The sequence below is a fragment of the Schistocerca americana genome, unplaced genomic scaffold (genome assembly GCF_021461395.2).
Source record: "Schistocerca americana isolate TAMUIC-IGC-003095 unplaced genomic scaffold, iqSchAmer2.1 HiC_scaffold_179, whole genome shotgun sequence".
In the NCBI taxonomy this organism is placed as follows: Eukaryota; Metazoa; Arthropoda; class Insecta; order Orthoptera; family Acrididae; genus Schistocerca; species Schistocerca americana.
The window spans coordinates 5,001-10,000 of record NW_025725883.1 but is presented as its reverse complement, the minus strand read 5'-3'; the positions used below and the strand labels follow the sequence as shown (position 1 = coordinate 10,000).

Sequence of the window (5,000 nt, the reverse complement as noted above, 5' to 3'; positions counted from 1 at the left end):
GATGTGGTAGCCGTTTCTCAGGCTCCCTCTCCGGAATCGAACCCTGATTCCCCGTTACCCGTTACAACCATGGTAGGCGCAGAACCTACCATCGACAGTTGATAAGGCAGACATTTGAAAGATGCGTCGCCGGTACGAGGACCGTGCGATCAGCCCAAAGTTATTCAGAGTCACCAAGGCAAACGGACCGGACGAGCCGACCGATTGGTTTTGATCTAATAAAAGCGTCCCTTCCATCTCTGGTCGGGACTCTGTTTGCATGTATTAGCTCTAGAATTACCACAGTTATCCAAGTAACGTGGGTACGATCTAAGGAACCATAACTGATTTAATGAGCCATTCGCGGTTTCACCTTAATGCGGCTTGTACTGAGACATGCATGGCTTAATCTTTGAGACAAGCATATGACTACTGGCAGGATCAACCAGGGAGCTGCGTCAACTAGAGCTGAGCAGCCGGCCGCCCGGGAGTGTGTCCCGGGGGCCCGCGCGAACACGCAAGCGTCCGCTCAATTATTCTGCAAACAGGAGGAGGCTGAGCTCCCCTGCACCATACACCTCGAAACCCTCTCAGGTCCCGGCGGCGCGCAGCGCCGTCCTAAGTACTTGGTCGGGTTCGAGAGAGGCGCAATCGCCCGGAGTTTGGCGAGTAGACGCTTTAGGTGCGACCACCCGTGCTCCCAACTGAGCTTGCCGCTGCCGACAGAGGCCCGGGAGCGTGCTGTCGTGGCATTGCCGGCGGGAGACAACACGCGCCACCTACGGTGACCGGCAGCTCCAACGCCAGCGCCACAGAAGGACAAAAGCCCCACTTGGGTGCCGAAGCGAACTCTCCCAGCACAGCGCACGCGCCAACACGTCCGCACAGCTGCGATACAAACCACCTGCGAGAACCGCAGAGGCGACCGAGCAGCAGACGGCGTCGCGGCGCCGAGCGCCGGGCGGCGGCGCATCCTCAGCGCACACAGTCCTCAATCGGACCAGCACACTGCAGATGTCCACCGCGCTTCGCACCGGGCCCGCGAGGACCTACTTTGGCCGCACGGCGCCGCGTGCAGGGTGCGCCGGCGCGCAGCTGCGCCGCCTGCCGCCTCCGTCGGCCGGCGCGCCTGCCACTGGCCGCCCCCACCAGCCGGCTGTAGCGCGTGCGCCCACGCACCGCACGGCCAACACGCCGGGAGGCCCCCCCTCACCGGCCGGGGACGGTCCCACCCAGCCACCGCCGCGTATCGCTTCACACCCACATGCCATTCACGTTCGTGGGCATGGTGGGTATCGCTGCAACAACCGGTTGGTAGCTCAACCGATCGTCGCCATCACTGATTCACCCCTAGCGAGAACAACCGCACCACAACGGTTTACCAGTTGTTCATTTGCGTAACGTCACCAGCAAACGTAGGCGTCCATCGCCATTTGCAAATTCAACGATTGTTGCATGCCTGTGTCAGGTGTCACGACACACTGTCTGCCCACATACACGCAACAACATGTCCACGCTTAGCGAACACGTGGAAGGTGGCCCCCGTACGTATGCGATGTCCATTGCGCGAACGACTGTCAACCGGCCTCTGTCGCATGTCGCAGATGTGGAACGCAGTGCACCGTGCTATCACGGTGTGTGAGAAGAGACGACTACGTCTGACAACACGCGCCACTACATCAACAGACGGCTCATGCTGATCGCCATCCAGGGCATACCACACTGCAATCCAGCTCTTATAGGGAGACGACACGTAGCTGAGTGCACAACATTTGGACCGCATGGTTCGCCGTTGTTGGCGCAGTCGTTGTACGGTCACATGTACCACGATGTATCATTCAGTACATGAGGACCAATGTGCAGTACAGTGTGTGATTTGGACGTACAACATCAGCGGACAGTTGACACAGGCCGTACCACAGCGTAGGCTAAGTGCTTCGCCATGCGAATGCCAATGAACAACTGCAAATGCCAATGAACAACTGCAAAGGGCATTGAGCATGTACGTCCTGCTGCCATCCACATTACAGTGTATAGCTGCAAGGTGTTTAACATGAAGCGATACACTGGGGACCGGGCAGTGCGAGTAGCAAACTATATTGCGGGGGTTGCAGTTAGGCAACACTACACTAATTTAACGCGTCGTATGACAATTACAGAGCAGGTTAAGGCCCAACGTGTGTTGGGTTAAGGCCCAACGTGTGTTGGGTTAAGGCCCAACGTGTGTTGGGTTAAGGCCCAACGTGTGTTGGGTTACGGCCCAACGTGTGTTGGGTTAAGGCCCAACGTGTGTTGGGTTAAGGCCCAACGTGTGTTGGGTTACGTTAAGGGGCAATGTGGGTTACGTTAAGGGGCAATGTGGGTTACGTTAAGGGGCAATGTGGGTTACGTTACGGCGCAATATAGGTTACGTTACGGCGCAATATAGGTTACGTTAAGGGGCAATGTGGGTTACGTTACGGCGCAATATAGGTTACGTTACGGCGCAATATAGGTTACGTTAAGGCGCAATATCGGTTACGTTAAGGCGCAATACAGGTTACGTTAAGGCGCAATACAGGTTACGTTAAGGCGCAATACAGGTTACGTTAAGGCGCAATACAGGTTACGTTAAGGCGCAATACAGGTTACGTTAAGGCGCAATACAGGTTACGTTAAGGCGCAATACAGGTTACGTTAAGGCGCAATACAGGTTACGTTAAGGCGCAATGCAGGTTACGTTAAGGCGCAATGCAGGTTACGTTAAGGCGCAATACAGGTTACGTTAAGGCGCAATGCAGGTTACGTTAAGGCGCAATGCAGGTTACGTTAAGGCGCAATACAGGTTACGTTAAGGCGCAATACAGGTTACGTTAAGGCGCAATACAGGTTACGTTAAGGCGCAATACAGGTTACGTTAAGGCGCAATACAGGTTACGTTAAGGCGCAATACAGGTTACGTTAAGGCGCAATACAGGTTACGTTAAGGCGCAATACAGGTTACGTTAAGGCGCAATACAGGTTACGTTAAGGCGCAATACAGGTTACGTTAAGGCGCAATACAGGTTACGTTAAGGCGCAATACAGGTTACGTTAAGGCGCAATACAGGTTACGTTAAGGCGCAATACAGGTTACGTTAAGGCGCAATACAGGTTACGTTAAGGCGCAATACAGGTTACGTTAAGGCGCAATACAGGTTACGTTAAGGCGCAATACAGGTTACGTTAAGGCGCAATACAGGTTACGTTAAGGCGCAATACAGGTTACGTTAAGGCGCAATACAGGTTACGTTAAGGCGCAATACAGGTTACGTTAAGGCGCAATACAGGTTACGTTAAGGCGCAATACAGGTTACGTTAAGGCGCAATACAGGTTAGGTTAAGGCGCAATACAGGTTAGGTTAAGGTACGACATAGGTTAGGTTAAGGTACGACATAGGTTAGGTTAAGGTACGACATAGGTTAGGTTAAGGTACGACATAGGTTAGGTTAAGGTACGACATAGGTTAGGTTAAGGTACGACATAGGTTAGGTTAAGGTACGACATAGGTTAGGTTAAGGTACGACATAGGTTAGGTTAAGGTACGACATAGGTTAGGTTAAGGTACGACATAGGTTAGGTTAAGGTACGACATAGGTTAGGTTAAGGTACGACATAGGTTAGGTTAAGGTACGACATAGGTTAGGTTAAGGTACGACATAGGTTAGGTTAAGGTACGACATAGGTTAGGTTAAGGTACGACATAGGTTAGGTTAAGGTACGACATAGGTTAGGTTAAGGTACGACATAGGTTAGGTTAAGGTACGACATAGGTTAGGTTAAGGTACGACATAGGTTAGGTTAAGGTACGACATAGGTTAGGTTAAGGTACGACATAGGTTAGGTTAAGGTACGACATAGGTTAGGTTAAGGTACGACATAGGTTAGGTTAAGGTACGACATAGGTTAGGTTAAGGTACGACATAGGTTAGGTTAAGGTACGACATAGGTTAGGTTAAGGTACGACATAGGTTAGGTTAAGGTACGACATAGGTTAGGTTAAGGTACGACATAGGTTAGGTTAAGGTACGACATAGGTTAGGTTAAGGTACGACATAGGTTAGGTTAAGGTACGACATAGGTTAGGTTAAGGTACGACATAGGTTAGGTTAAGGTACGACATAGGTTAGGTTAAGGTACGACATAGGTTAGGTTAAGGTACGACATAGGTTAGGTTAAGGTACGACATAGGTTAGGTTAAGGTACGACATAGGGTAGGTTAAGGTACGACATAGGTTAGGTTACGGTACGACATAGGTTAGGTTACGGTACGACATAGGTTAGGTTACGGTACGACATAGGTTAGGTTACGGTACGACATAGGTTAGGTTACGGTACGACATAGGTTAGGTTACGGTACGACATAGGTTAGGTTACGGTACGACATAGGTTAGGTTACGGTACGACATAGGTTAGGTTACGGTACGACATAGGTTAGGTTACGGTACGACATAGGTTAGGTTACGGTACGACATAGGTTAGGTTACGGTACGACATAGGTTAGGTTACGGTACGACATAGGTTAGGTTACGGTACGACATAGGTTAGGTTACGGTACGACATAGGTTAGGTTACGGTACGATATAGGTTAGGTTACGGTACGATATAGGTTAGGTTAAGGTACACATTGTTGTAAGGAAAGGTTTAATGGGGGGCGGGGCGGGGCGGCCGGTTTGTTGATTGTGATTATAGTAAGTGGATGCCTGCGGCATCATCTGATTTGCCACGTCAGGATGCACCTTTGGCTCATGACAGGCGGCGCTCTCATTCCATGCTTGTGGCAGACCTGTGTCTTTCATTCCTGCCATTGTTTGTGTGCTGTGAGAGGAGGCAGTATTGTGATGTTGGGTGCACCCCTGTGTAGGACATGTGTGGGTGTTGGTGGCTTGGCTGAGCAATGGTGGTTGTCGGGTGGGTGGGATATTCTGTTTTCTGAGTGGACCTCCCAGTCTGGTTATGACAGTGTGGATTGTCTAATGTGGCGGAGAGGATGCACTGGGTG

At 51.1% G+C, this 5,000-nt stretch overlaps 1 non-coding gene across 1 annotated transcript in view; it reads right to left on the bottom strand.

The window, feature by feature from the left end:
* Positions 1-431, bottom strand: part of LOC124572247 — a 1,910-nt gene extending 1,479 nt beyond the window's left edge. The window contains exon 1 of the ribosomal RNA XR_006972000.1: positions 1-431. This exon is cut by the window's left edge and continues 1,479 nt beyond it. This is a non-coding gene — a ribosomal RNA (small subunit ribosomal RNA).
* Between the last annotated feature and the right edge of the window lie 4,569 nt (positions 432-5,000).